This window comes from Schistocerca americana, chromosome 5 (genome assembly GCF_021461395.2).
Source record: "Schistocerca americana isolate TAMUIC-IGC-003095 chromosome 5, iqSchAmer2.1, whole genome shotgun sequence".
NCBI lineage: Eukaryota > Metazoa > Arthropoda > Insecta > Orthoptera > Acrididae > Schistocerca > Schistocerca americana.
This window is the reverse complement of record NC_060123.1, coordinates 211949290-211964748: the sequence shown is the minus strand read 5'-3', so window position 1 is coordinate 211964748 and position 15459 is coordinate 211949290. Positions and strand designations below refer to the sequence as shown.

At 44.8% G+C, this 15459-nt stretch overlaps 1 protein-coding gene across 2 annotated transcripts in view; it reads left to right on the top strand.

The window, feature by feature from the left end:
• Positions 1–15459, top strand: part of LOC124615533 (V-type proton ATPase 116 kDa subunit a1) — a 656071-nt gene that overhangs the window by 119398 nt on the left and 521214 nt on the right. The gene's annotated exons all lie outside the window — the stretch shown is intronic.

Here is a 15459-nt window from a genome sequence, read left to right as displayed (position 1 = left end):
GACGGAGGGTGGATGCATGTATCCTCGATAACGGAGGACATTTTGAACATTTCCTGTAACAAAGTGTTTGAAGCCACGCTGGTACGTTCTGTTGCTGTGTGTTTCCATACCATGATTAATGTGATTTGAAGAAAAGTAATAAAATGAGCTCTAACATGGAAAGTAAGCGTTTCCGGACACATGTCCACATAACATATTTACTTTCTTTGTGTGTGAGGAATGTTTCCTGAAAGTTTGGCCGTACCTTTTTGTAACACCCTGTATAAGCCCTCATCAACTGTAGTCTGAACTCACCTGACGAGGTCACGATTTTCCAGTCGAGTCCAGCCTATATGGACACGAGCCTAAGAGAGGCGCTGCAGGAGATGTCACGTTGTTAGCAAAGGTTAGTTGGTTGGTTGGTTGATTCATTCGGAAGAGGGGACCAGACAGTTAGGTCATCGGTCCCATCGGATTAGGGAAGGATTGAGAAGGAAGTCGGCCGTGCCCTTTCAAAAGGACCATCCCGGCATTGCCTTGAGCGATATAGGGAAATAACGGAAAACCTAAATCAGGATGGCCGGATGCGAGCTTGAACCGTCGTCCTCCCGAATGAGAGTCCAGTGTGCTAACCACTGCGCCACCCCGCAAATGCATTCGCGGCGGTCGTCTGCTGCCACAGCCCATTAACGCCAGGTTTCGCCGCACTGTCCTAGAGGCTATGTTCGTCGTACATGCCAGGTTGAATTCTGTGGTAATTTCATACAGTATTGCTTGTCTTTTAGCGCTGACAATTCTACGCAAACGCCGCTTCTCTCATCGTGCGACCATAATCACGTGAAAACATGAGTACAACTAACAGCTCTGCTGATGCAGCGCCCTGTTATACCTTGTGTATGCGATACTAGCGCCATGTGTTTCTTGACTTCCGCAAGGCGTTCGATACAGTTCCCCACAGTCGTTTAATGAACAAAGTAAGAGCATATGGACTATCAGACCAATTGTGTGATTGGATTGAGGAGTTCCTAGATAACAGGACGCAGCATGTCATTCTCAATGGAGAGAAGTCTTCCGAAGTAAGAGTGATTTCAGGTGTGCCGCAGGGAAGTGTCATAGGACCGTTGCTATTCACAATATACATAAATGACCTTGTGGATGACATCGGAAGTCCACTGAGGCTTTTTGCGGATGATGCTGTGGTGTATCGAGAGGTTGTAACAATGGAAAATTGTACTGAAATGCGGGAGGATCTGCAGCGAATTGACGCATGGTGCAGGGAATGGCAATTGAATCTCAATGTAGACAAATGTAATGTGCTGCGAATACACAGAAAGATAGATCCTTTATCATTTCGCTACAAAATAGCAGGTCAGCAACTGGAAGCAGTTAATACCATAAATTATCTGGGAGTACGCATTAGGAGTGATTTAAAATGGAATGATCACATAAAGTTGATCGTCGGTAAAGCAGATGCCAGACTGAGATTCATTGGAAGAATCCTAAGGAAATGCAATCCGAAAACAAAGGAAGTAGGTTACAGTACGCTTGTTCGCCCACTGCTTGAATACTGCTCAGCAGTGTGGGATCCGTACCAGATAGGGTTGATAGAAGAGATAGAGAAGATCCAACGGAGAGCAGCGCGCTTCGTTTCAGGATCATTTAGTAATCGCGAAAGCGTTACGGAGATGATAGATAAACTCCAGTGGAAGACTCTGCAGGAGAGACGCTCAGTAGCTCGGTACGGGCTTTTGTCAAAGTTTCGAGAACATACCTTTACCGAAGAGTCAAGCAGTATATTGCTCCCTCCTACGTATATCTCGCGAAGAGACCATGAGGATAAAATCAGAGAGATTAGAGCCCACACAGAGGCATATCGACAATCCTTCTTTCCACGAACAATACGAGACGGGAATAGAAGGGAGAACCGATAGAGGTACTCAAGGTACCCTCCGACACACACCGTCAGGTGGCTTGCGGAGTATGGATGTAGATGTAGATGTAGATACGAGGTGTGGCTAGAAAAAAACCGGACTAGTACTGGTGAAACAATAAAACGAATGCAATAAGGCTGAAAGTCGCGTGGCCTGTCACGTGACTCTCGCTCCGCCTACTGCTCGAGTTTCGTCTGCCTCCTGCACTCAGTCTGCCCGTGGCGTCTGTTTTAAGTAGTTGAAGTTTTGTCTGTGCGTCGGAAAATGTTGAGTGTACAGAAAGAACAGCGTGTTAACATCAAATTTTGTTTCAAACTAGGAAAATCTGCAAGTGAAACGTTTGTAATGTTACAACAAGTGTACGGCGATGAATGTTTATCGCGAACACAAGTGTTTGAGTGGTTTAAACGATTTAAAGATGGCCGCGAAGACACTAGTGATGACACTCGCACTGGCAGACCATTGTCAGCAAAAACTGATGCAAACATTGGAAAAATCGGTAAACTTGTTCGACAAGATCGCCGTTTAACAATCAGAGCAGTGTCTGAGTTAACAGGAGTTGACAAGGAAACTTGTCGAACAAGTTAACCGATTTTTTGAATGTTTGATCAGTTTTTGCTGACAATGGTCTGCCAGTGCGAGTGTCATCACTGGTGTCTTCGCGGCCATCTTTAAATCGTTTAAACCACTCAAACACTTGTGTTCGCGATAAACAATCATCGCCGTACACTTGTTGTAACACTACAAACGTTTCACTTGCAGATTTTCCTAGTTTGAAACAAAATTTGATGTTAACACGCTGTTCTTTCTGTACACTTAACATTTTCCGGCGCACAGACAAAACGTCAACTACTTAAAACAGACGCCACGGGCAGACTGAGTGCAGGAGGCAGATGAAACTCGAGCAGTAGGCGGAGCGAGAGTCACGTGACAGGCCACGCGAATTTCAGCCTTATTGCATTCGTTTTATTGTTTCACCAGTACTAGTCCGGTTTTTTTCTAGCCACACCTCGTATGTATATCTGCATATCGCTATCCCACGACTTTTGTCTCCGCAGTGTATGACAATAGATAGCTTTCTTCGAGGTACTTCACAATGTTCGCGAATGCATGTCAGTAAGATGGATCTATAACAGCAGACTACTTCTTGTGCATTGGTGTGACCTGTACAGCTTTACAGTCTTGAGGTACCGATACAAACTTTTTGTCTCCGGCGCAGAAGCCAGTTCTGATGGCGGTGGTGACGTTAGCGCTACCCAAACCGACCAGTCCGGCGAGAACAGTGTTGCTACATTCGTATATTGCGGTCGCCGTTTATTTATTACGCTGAGTGGGGCTATCCAGGGATTAGGCCTTTCGCGGCTCTGCTGTCTCCCTCCGTTGGCCGAAGATCGTGACTAGTCCACTCCAGTTTATTCCGCTCCAGTTCGTTCTCCTTACGACGTTATCGTACAACCCGCTAAAAGCTTTCACTATGGTTCTCTGGTTTAGTAGCTACGACCCGTCTTGTAAAACAGTACTGTCGAAATTTCATTGTGAATTTCTCATGCGAGAAACGTTTTACCTACAGCAATAACGATTAACTTACATGTTTACAAACTTGTTGGAGAACTTTAAAAAAAGTCTCTACGAAGTTCTGTACCTGACCTGTTCCGAGTCAGAAAAGCATGGACCGCTAAGGTATTGTTGCGGAGCGTCAGGGATTTGAAAGGTCGTCTTTAAGGTTGTAGTTGTTGTGGGTATACGGAACCACTGGCTGTTCCATTTGTCCAATACATTATATTCACACCTAAGAGACAAATTCTCGGGATTTCTGAGACGCTGCAGAGCTCATATATCGCTCGCTCTGTATCTTCAAGAAAATAAATATTCTCTGGTAAACTATCACTGCCAACCAATGTGATCCTTTCGGCTTTCTACGCGAAACTGTTAACAGGTTTTACAGGATATTCCGACAACGTGCCTAGCTGCTCTCTTCGTCAGGTGTCGAGTGCAGACTTGGTTGATCGCTCTTCGAACGATACTCCTTACGGAACGCGCTTTCTTCTTGATTGCTGCCGGTGACGTTAAACAATAAGATAGACAACAGAAATGCCTAACCGACAGAAGAGGCAAGCTAAAATGTACAGAAGTTTAAGAAAAACATCGTAGCTGCCTGTGATACGATTCGAAACACACTAGGGATATTTGCCAGGGACAGAATCTTTTTCGCCGATGTTATGCTTGCATTGAGGTTGCTGGGCATCAGTTTCAGCACATTTTGTGACATTACAAATGTGTCAACGCTGGTATGTACATTCAGCTGTAACTAATATAAACAAGAAAGTACACAGTAATGTGAGTTCATTCCTATTATATCCTTACACTGGTTTCTCCGACCCCAGGTTGCCTACCTCAAATTACTCAGTGGAGCATTCTCTATATCCTGTTAAATTTTATGTACGCTCTTAGGGAAATACCCTGTATGGAGAGAGCTGAAGACGGCGTAATATATCGCCGATACTGGTTGCTCATTAAAATAACAATTATTGGAAACTTAGACGGCTGAAAGGTGTTCTCATTCGACATTCTGTACTGAACAGTGGAGATCCCGTAACCATCTGTATAAAGATGGACATACAGAGACTTTCAGGAGTTTGTTTCCCGAAGTGTATTAGAAAAAGGCAGCCATCCAGTAGGAAACACTCACCTCTGAAAATGGCCACGTCGTACCAGGTTTCAACGCTTTAGTCGGATTAAGCAAGGACCGACGCTGTCGTTGAAAATACCAACCAACACTCACCAACGGTCCCGGCCCAGAAGTGATACGTATCATATGTTTCACTTCTTCCTCATGTTACGGGCGATATTTGGTATGAGCAGACTTCTTTTGCCTAGGAATGCCTTCTTTGCTAGTCTGTTATTTGTTTCCAAGGGGTAGAATTCTTTCACTCCTTCCAATTTGTGACGACCAGTTTTAATAACCTCGATTTACTCTTAGTCCATGACCTTTTCTCACTAGGGAGTTCATTCCATCCAGCAGGTCCAGTAATTCCTCTTCGCTTTCACTGAGGACAGCAGTGTCATCGGCCAGTCTTATCACTCTCTTTCACCATGAATTTTAATCCCATTCTTGAACCTTTCTTTTATTTCCGTCTTCGATGAATAGATTGAACAGTAGGGGCGTAAGACTGCATCCCTGTCTTACATAGTTTTTATCTGAGGATTTCGTTCTTAGTGTTGTATTCTTAACTGTTTCCCCTTGGTTTTTGTACATAATCACTAATGGTTCTTTTACATCTATGTAGTACTACGATATAAAGACAAGTCTTTTTTTAACGTTATTATCAAAAATCTCGAAACGTTCCTGAGTGATTTACTTCAGATCTTTACACTACACTCTCGCAAATATTCGGGCGGACCTAGGACCTAGGGTATATACACCACTGGCCATTAAAACTGCTACACCAAGAAGAAATGTAGATGATAAACGGGTACTCATTGGACAAATTTATTATACTAGAACTGACATGTGATTATATTTTCACGGAATTTGGGTGCATAGATCCTGAGAAATCAGTACCCAAAACAACCACCTCTCGCCGTAATAACGGCCTTGATACGCCTGGGCATTGAGTCAAACATAGCTTGGATGGCGTGTACAAGTACAGCTGCCCACGCAGCTTCAGCACGATACGACAGTTCATCAAGAGTATTGTGACGAGCCAGTTGCTCGGCCACCATTGACCATACGTTTTCAATTGGTAAGAGATCTGGAGAATGTGCTGGCCAGGGCAGCAGTCGAACATTTTCTGTATCCAGAAAGGCCCGTACAGGACCAGCAGCATGCGGTCGTGAATTATCTTGCTGAAATGTAGTGTTTCGCAGTGATCGAATGAAGGGTAGAGCCACGGGTCGTAACGCATCTGAAATGTAACGTCCACCGTTCAGAGTGCCGTCAATGCGAACAAGAAGCTACCAAGACGTGTAACCAATGACACCCCATACCATCACGTCGGGTGATACGCCAGTATGGCGATGACAAATACACGCTTCCAATGTGCGTTCACCGCGATGTCGCCAAACACGGATGCGACCATCATGATGCTGTAAACAGAACCTGGATTCATCCGAAAATATAACGTTACACCATTCGTGCACCCAGGTTCGTCATTGAGTACACCATCGCAGGCGCTCCTGTCAGTGATGCAGCGTCAAGGGTAACCGCAGCCATGGTCTGCGAGCTGACGGTTCATACTGCTGCAAACGTCGTCGAACTGTTCGTGCAGATGGTTGTTGTCTTGCAGACGTTCCCATCTGTTGACTCAGAGATCGAGACGTGGCTGCACGATCCGTTACAGCCATGCGGATAAGATGCATGTCATCTCGACTGCTGGTCATACGAGGCCGTTGGGATCCAGCACGGCGTTCCGTATTACCCTCCTGAACCCACCATATTCTGCTAACAGTCATTGGATCTCGACCAACGCGAGCAGCAATGCCGCGATACGATAAACCGCAATCGCGATAGGCTACAATCCAACCTTTATCAAAGTCGGAAACGTGATGGTGGGCATTTCTCCCCCTTACACGAGGCATCACAACAACGTTTCACCATGCAACGCCGGTCAGCTGCTGTTTGTGTATGAGAAATCGGTTGGAAACTTTTCTCATGTCAGCACGTTGTTGGTGTCGCCACCGGCGCCAACCTTGTGTGAATGCTCTGAAAAGCTAATCATTTGCATATCACAGCATCTTCTTCTTGTCGGTTAAATTTCGCGTCTGTAGCACGTCATCTTAGTGGTGTAGCAATTGTAATGGCCAGTAGTGTATATCGATAACAGTGTACAGGTTTTCCGTTAAAACCAAGTTTACTATGCTCTGCTGAAAACAAAATGCGGCTTCTTTCTCCTTGCATATAACCATAAACAAAAGTCGTAATCGCAACTATGTGCCGTTTTGTTTTCTTCCTCTCACTTCCTGTTTTGTTTTCTTCCTCGGCAGGGAAGTTATATGTATGGCTTATGATTAGAATACGATTAAGGAATATGAATCCCATAGTGCTCAAAGCCATTTGAACCATTTTTCGTCCGAACCTCTGTAATCTACCAGTTCGCAGATTAAAAGTATGAAAAATACTGTCATCGAAGCTACTTTCCTCACAGGTTCAGAAGCAGGAAAGGTGTCTCATATCCCTCATAACAATGATCCCAACCGATTTACCCTTTCATTTGAAGCATCTTCCACTCTAAATCAAGGTATCGGATTTACAACACCAATAAACAAAGCTCAAGGTGAAGAAGAGGGGAAGGAGTAGGTGGATAGAGAGAGGGGGAAGGAGGTGGAGGGGGGGGGAGAGAGAGAGAGAGAGAGAGAGAGAGAGAGAGAGAGAGAGAGAGAGAGAGAGAGAGAGAGAGAGAGAGAGAGGGGGGGGGGGGGGAGGGGGAGAGGAGATGGACACAGAGAGAAAAGGTTGACAGAGGGGAGCGGAGGAGATGGACAGCGACGAAAATCCAATTTTCGTACGTATTTAGGTATTGCGAAGCCTTGCTGTGTTCGCTAGTATTTTGTATTGCCTGTCTGTCCCCATAGATTATTTCTGTTGTCCTCAGAATTTCAAAGATATTACACCATTTCATGTTGTCGAACGCTTGTTCAAGGTCCAGTGAACACATAGGATAAAGCATCTGCCCATGTGAATTAAATTGTCTGTCGTACTAATTGGATCTTCCACTCCAGGGCACTATTATGGCATTGTTTGCAGCGGTGTATCAGTACTCTTAGAGCTGCTTGTCAGTATTACACTGTAATTGAATACCATTAAATTTGCTGCTAATTAACAAGTCAGCTACGACGACACGAAACTTTCTTGAGCGTGTTTAGCAATCCGGTTTCTTCAATGATAATTTTGTAGCCATGTTGTAGGCAGGGATTTTAAGCATTTGCTATAAACCTTTGAGGAGAAAAAAAGCGTTTAAAACTTAGTTCGTTTCATTTTTCCATTGTTTTAGTTTATATTAACTGATACTTCTAAGAATATAAGTTCACTCTTGCTCTCTGCACATTAGCAATAATTAAAGTGTGCGTACTTAAGACTTTATTACTAATGATATTGTTGCACCTAAAAGTATCCCATTCTATTGCTGTCCTCTTTCTGCAGCGCAGCTGATTATATTACAAAATTAATGACATTAAGGTACTTTCACCGTAATGGATTGTACAGTCAAGCTATACCCAGTAACCACTAAAGAAAATTCTCATCTAACATAACCAGCTACAGATAGGAATTTAAAGTTGCCTATCTTTTTTTTTTTATTTATTGGCTTTCGTGAGGTGCCCATACTGTCTTCTCATTAATGTAGTGTCATTTATGACGATGCGAGAGTAAGTTAACAACATCTAGTCCCCGAGCCGAGTAAATGCCGAGCCGGCTGAGAATCGAAGCCGGCTCGCTTTGGTTTGCAATCCCTCGTGCTGAGAGCACAGTTGCCGAGACGGACGTCGTCTGTCCTTGATGACTCAGCTGAAATCATTATCTTTGGCTGCTTCAATTAATAATTGCTCTCTAGCCGAGGCAAGGCAGTCTAAATGAAAACATTTCGGCACACACCTCGCTGCTTGGCTGTCTTTTTATGGCCATAACGCCACAACGGTGCGTTTGCCACATATGGTATCCTGCAGAATTTTGCGCGCATCGACTTCCGCCACTCTTCATAGACCTTATTATAAGGTTAAATACACTATCTGATCAAAAGTATCCGGACGTCCAGTAGTGGAAATTAATACGAGGTGTATCCAGCCTTCCTACTGTATAACGGCTTGACCTATTCTGGGGACACTTTCAATACATCGTCCGAATGTCTGTCGCGAAATGGCAACCCATTCTTCCTAAAGAGCCGAAACCACTGAATGTGGTGATGCTGAACGCTGGGATCTGGAGCGAAGTCACCATTCTACACTCATGCTCATAAATGAAGGATAATACTGATACATGGTGGGCGGTTTGCGGATTTAAACCACCTCGAGGTATGACCTTGCGGTGGCGCTGGCAGCAGTCCACATACTCAGAGGTGTGTTGGTGCATGTCAGAGTATGGTGCAGCGAGTAAGTGTAAAGACATTTTCAGACTTGCTAATGCTGGCAGTGTGTTGAAAATGGCTCCAAGAACATATATTGATGACGTTATGAGGGCTAGAATATTAGGGCGACTGGAGGCTTGTTAAATGCAGCAGGTCGTAATACGGGCCCTCCGTGTGCCAAAAAGTGTGATCTCAAGATTATGGCAACGATTTCAGCAGACAGGAAACGTGTCCAGGAGCTACAGTACTGGACGTCCACAGTGTACAACACCACAAGAAGACCGAGATCTCACCATCAGTGCTCGCAGACGGCCACGGAGTACTGCAGGTAGCCTTGCTGGGGACCTTACCACAGCCTCTGGAACTGTTGTCTCTAGACAGTCTACAGACGACTGAACAGACATGGCTTATTCGCCCGGAGACCTGCAAGGTGCATTCCACTGACGCCTGGTCACAGGAGAGCTCGTAAAGCCTGGTCATTGGAACAGTGGTCCCAGGTTATGTTCACGGACGAGTCCAGGTATAGTCTGAACAGTGATTCTCGCCAGGTTTTCATCTGGCGTGAACCAGGAACCAGATACCAACCCCTTAACATCCTTGAAATGGACCTGTATGGAGGTCGTAGTTTGATGGTGTGGGGTAGGATTATGATTGGTGCACGTACACCCCTGCATGTCTTTGTCACAGAGGAACTGTAACAGGTCAGGTGTATCGGGATGTCATTTTGCACCAGTATGTCCGCCTTTTCAGGGGTGCAGTGAGTCCCACCTTCCTACAGATACACGATAACGCACGGTCCCACCGAGCTGCCATCGTGGAGAAGTACCTTGAGACAGAAGATATCAGGCGAATGGAGTGGCCTGCCTGTTCTCCAGACCTAAACCCCATCGAGCACGTCTGGGATGCTCTCGGTCGACGTATCGGTGCACGTCTTCAAACCCCTACGACACTTCAGGAGCTCCGACAGGCACTGGTGCAAGAATGGGAGGCTATACCCCAGTATCTGCTCGACCACCTGATCCAGAGTATGTCAACCCGTTGTGCGGCCTGTGTACGTGTGCATGGTGACCATATCCCATATTGTTGTCGGAGTACATGTGCAGGAAACAGTGGCGTTTTGCAGCACATTTGTTTCGGGGCGGTTTTCTCAACATATCATCAATATCGTGGACTTACAGATCTGTGTCGTGTGTGTTACCCATCTACATCTACATCTATACTCCGCGAGCCACCTTACGGTGTGTGGCGGAGGGTACTTATTGTACCACTATCTGATCCCCCCTTCCCTGTTCCATTCACGAATTGTGCGTGGAAAGAACGACTGCTTGTAAGTCTCCGTATTTGCTCTAATTTCTCGGATCTTTTCGTTGTGATCATTACGCGAGATATATGTGGGCGGTAGTAATATGTTGCCCATCTCTTCCCGGAATGTGCTCTCTCGTAATTTCGATAATAAACCTCTCCGTATTGCGTAACGCCTTTCTTGAAGGCAGTTCCTTAAGCGCTGTAAGGGAACCACGAGAAATACCCCCCATACCGTAACACCACCTCCACTACACGTGACTGTTGGTGCTACACTTGACGGCAGGTAACGCTCTCCAGACATCCACCAAACCCAAACCCTTTCGTCGAATTGCCACAGGGTATGGTGTGGTTCATCAGTCCAAATCACTCGTTTCCAGTCGCCCACTGTCCATGGCGTCGCTCTTTACACCACCCCAAAGCTTCCCGTTGGCTACAGAAATGTGTGGCCTACGAGGACCTGCTCGACAACTGTAATCCATTCCTTTCAATTCCCTACGCCCATTCTGCTAACTGGCCTACCGGTAGGCAGCACTTCAGGACTTGCAAGTGACTCCTTCCGCTGATTTCATGCGATTTTTTACAGCCACTCTCGACCGTCCTCGTGCGCCAGTCATTTCTGTCTGCCTGGTCTTGGTTTAGCTGTGGTTATTCCTTGGCGTTTCCGCTTCACAGTCGCATCATCAGCAGTCCAATTGGGCAGCCTTAGTAGGGTTGAGTGTCACTGATGTACTCGTGACATCCACTTTCGAAGTCTGGTCACCAACCCATTCTGCAGTTACAGCTTCTCTACGGCGACGCATTACTCTCCGTCTGCTTTTATGCCGGCTGGGTCGCCTCCTGTGACATGTAATGGTCTATCAAGGAATAGAACCCAGTACTTCGTCCTCGTCGGTGAGTGTTCACCAGAGACAAGGGAAGTGCGACGAAATGAAATGTCGTGTGGCTAGGGCTTCCTGTCGGGTAGATCGGTCACCAGGTGAAAATCTTTTGAGTTGATGCCACTTGGGCGACTTGGGTGTCGACGAGGATGATATGATGATGAAGACAGCGCAACACACAGTCCCGCAGCGGAGAAAATCTTTAACCCAGTAACCCAGCCGGGAATCGAACCCGGGCTCTTCGCATGGCATTCTGCTGCGCAGTGTGTAACAGGACCGCATTTATTCTCTGTACACATAAATGACCTGACGGACTGGGTGAGCAGCAATTAACTGCTGTTTGCTGATGACTTTGTATCGTACAGGAATCTGTCATCGTTGATTGGCTGTAGGAATATACAAGATGACTTACATAAAAATTTGGTGTGAAGAATGGCTGCTTGTTATAAGTGTAGAAAAACTGAAGTTAATGCGGATGAGTAGGAAAAACAGACCTGTAACATTCGAATGCTGTATTAGAAGGGCGCAGATTGACACAGTCACTTCGATTACATACCTAGGTGTGATGTTGCAAAGCGATGTATAATGGAATGAGCGCATTGGGTTGGTAGTAGGAAAGTCGATTTCTTAACTTCATTTTATTGGAAGGCGGGGACGGCGTATAGAATGCTAGTGTTTGGTCGGATTAAAGGAGAACATCGAAGCAATTCAGAGGCAGACTGCTAGATTTGTTGCTGGTAGCTTCGATCAGCACGCAAATACTACGGAGGTGAATTCAAATGCGGATCCCTGAACAGAAGTCGACCGTCTTTCCGCAAGGCACTACTGCGCAGGTTAAGAGAACCGATATTTGAGGGCGACTGCTGAACGCTTCTACTGTCGCCAAAATACATTTAGCGTGACGACAATGAAGGTAAGATGCGAGAATTTAAGGCTCATACGGAGGCGTATAAATAGTCGATTTTCCCTCGCTCTGTTTGCGAGTGGAATCGAAGAGGAAATGACTAGTAGTTGTGCAAGATATCTTACATCATGCACCGTAATGTGATTTGCGGAATATGTATACTGATGTAGATGAATTCCACACCGTATGCCCAGATAATTTCAACAAGATAATGTATTCGAGAGGAAGTTCTCTCTGCCAGGTGGTGTTACGCGTCAATTAGTAAGATCCCATGTCTGATCCCGCACTTCAAGGTGAAGCAGAAAGGCGAATTGTTGACAAATAAGTTTCGACTGATTTGGCTTTCAAAATGGCATTCAAATTTTTTGGGCCACACGTTAGTTGGATCTCAAGTAGCGGCTGTTGGTGAATGAGTCGGTAGAATCGCCGTGCCATTCACGCAGCTGGCCACATTGGCAGCCATAGGCGTAATGAGGCAATAAAGCGAGTACGCTTTCGCAAGCGGAGCAGCGCCGAGCGCCCTCCCATTCAGAGCTACATACTCGCGCCACGCTAGACACAAATCTTCGTACGTCGGCGGGAGAAAGCGGCCAGACACAATCTGCAGCGACGTGTCGTGTCCTAGATTCGCACACTGGCCTCATTCAAATACCCCGACAACGAGCAGCAGGTTGCACTTTCGAAAAACATTTTTCATCGCAGCAGAGATTGAGCGATAAAGTGTTCGCTTAATCTGTCCCGCTTCCATCTCTTTTTTTCGTTTTTCGTGGTACCCAACTCGCGTATTCCCCGTAAGACTTACCGATAGACAGAAAAGGCGATGGCTGGGAGATTAGATTGGTTGCCAAATGAAACCGAGATCGATTCATGGTCCGGAAATTCTGCGTTTACTTTAAGTTGCCTTAAACTAGATCTGCAGGCGGCGACAGTTCTCTTTATGAAAGGCTTCGGGCAAATTCTTCCCTATTTAATCACCATTTGATTTGATAGTTCGTCACTTAATACACTGCCGTTATCATGCAGTTCACTTTGTAGCTTCGGGTCTTAGCACGTAATCCGATCACAGAAGAGCACAACGTCGGAAAGGTTTGTATGTCGAGTCTAACAAAATTTAGAGTACTTTTACAAGTTCTAACAAGTTTAGTGCTGACTGCCATTCTTCCAGTGTGGTCCTTCCACTCATTCTGTTATTCACTAATGCGATCCTGTACTGCTTTTACTCGTAGTTCAGTAAAACTATTTTTATTGAGAAGTGAGGAATCACGCTTCTGAAACAAACAAACAAAAATCTACATTCAGATACAAGACACCAGTGTTTTTCTAAGTCTGAAGACAAAGTCCATTTTATCGGTCACATTGATTATATCCAGTGCTTACTGGGATGTAAGAGGCTTTCTTCTTACCGATTGACTTTCAAAGAGTAGGCCTAAAACCGTAACAGTTGGATACTAAGCAATGCTTGTGGACCGACAGGACAAAGAAATATGCGAGGTGATAGTTGCAGTGGGAAAGAACAATGTTCTATTAGGACACTTATTCATATTTCCAATACGGTGTTTTGGCAATGCAAAAACTGAAGGAGTTAAGAAAACTACATATTTTTGAAACTTTGACAATGTTCACCAGAACTAGTATCTTTTAATTTCCACGAATTCCACAAGTGCATATATTTGTGGCTGAAAAAATTGATTTTTTTCTTTCAAACAAAAGTCCAAGTGTGGAATCTCCTCAGTGGGAGAAACTTTGTCGTAGTCCGTTGACCGGTGAGAGATTACTGCCAATCCTCGGGATATGTCTGATAGATATCGTGGTACGTTACAGGGCAACGCTGTATTGGTTGGAGCGTGGACAATATGATCGCGTGTAAGAGACCGCAGGAACTCGTACTACTGAACAGATATTCACGAGCCCAAGCCTGGGACTTAGATGAATGGCAGTCTCAGTGGGACACTAGAAGAACTGCAAGGCGGGTTTACAATAGTATATACGCAAGCATCAGGGACAGACTCGAAGTGCGCAAGGTATGGTGCACCTATTAACGAGTCACGGGCCATATCCCAAACATATGCATCGAGTGGGATGCAATAGCACACCAAACTGTGAATGTGGAGAGGACGACTCCGCTGATGTCGTTTTCAGTTTTCCCCTTTTCCAAACACAGAGAGACTGCAGACAGTTTGATTGCGATCCGCAAACAGTTATAACTTACAATACTTGTGACTAAAGTTGGTATGATTACACATAGAATATCTAAAAGGCAACTGCTTAACTTTCAGTCTATAAGACCAAGTAGACGTTCTGAATATCAAAATAACGTCAACAGATCACCAGAAGCGTTTCCATATAAAAGAAACATTTTTTTAAAAAAAGGAAGGAGTGAATGCTATGACCACGCACACAGTTATGCGGAGACTCGAGGATTCGCCGAAGAACGCTTGTATCAGAGTGGATAATGCAGAATAGTGTAGCAACAATAGATTTAAAAGTAGGTATAATTGTAGTTAGTCGGCAAACGTCGAGTTACTACGAGGTTTGCAGTACTGTATCTAGTAATAGAAGCTAGAAGTTCTTCCCATGGAACTTTGATTTTATGTTGGTTAATTGATTCTTACTTTCAGTTTCGTGTTTAATTTCTACATTAATATTAGCAATTCTTGCCGTTAACATAATTTACACGTGTAAATCATTGTATGTAATCACGATTATTGAATATGTACGACCTGTTTAGAGTTTCCAGATAATAGGTCAAAACTTCGTGGCAATAGATTGAAACTGAATTCACAGAAACAGGGACTGTTTTAAGGAAATTATCCGCTTTAGGCTGCAAAATCTCTCTTGCTTTGTGTCATCTAAGGACTTTGGGAAGGTCCACCTCTGGTGCTGTTTCCACGTATTTTCAAGTGCTGTAGATGCCAATACGGCGTACTACATCCTATTACGTATCAGCGGACATGGTTGATGCAAAAAGAAATATATTACGAAATGTTGGCACCTACAGCACTTGAGAATGGCCTGCAAGGCCAAAATTGGCCATTCGGGTGAATTTAAATAAAGCAAATACGTTCAAACAACAGCCGAAATACAATCTTCACCAAGTCCTTCAAAAAACAGACGGTTGTGGTACCTCGTATGAAGAAACTTTGGTTGTCGCTCGTTTCCGACCAGCTGATTTCTATCATGCGTGTATCTTGTAGGACTTTGAAGCGAAGTCATGTCATTCATGTATCAGACAACATATAAGGTATTCAGTGCCAGCAGCCATCAGTCCAACATCACAGGTCACGCAATATCGTCTCATCTTATTGTTATCTTTCAAACCTCAGACTGAAGTCTTTTAATGAAATTATTACGGAACGCCATTACAAGAAAACGTTTGAAATTTCGTCTGTCAGAGGGTAGTCGTG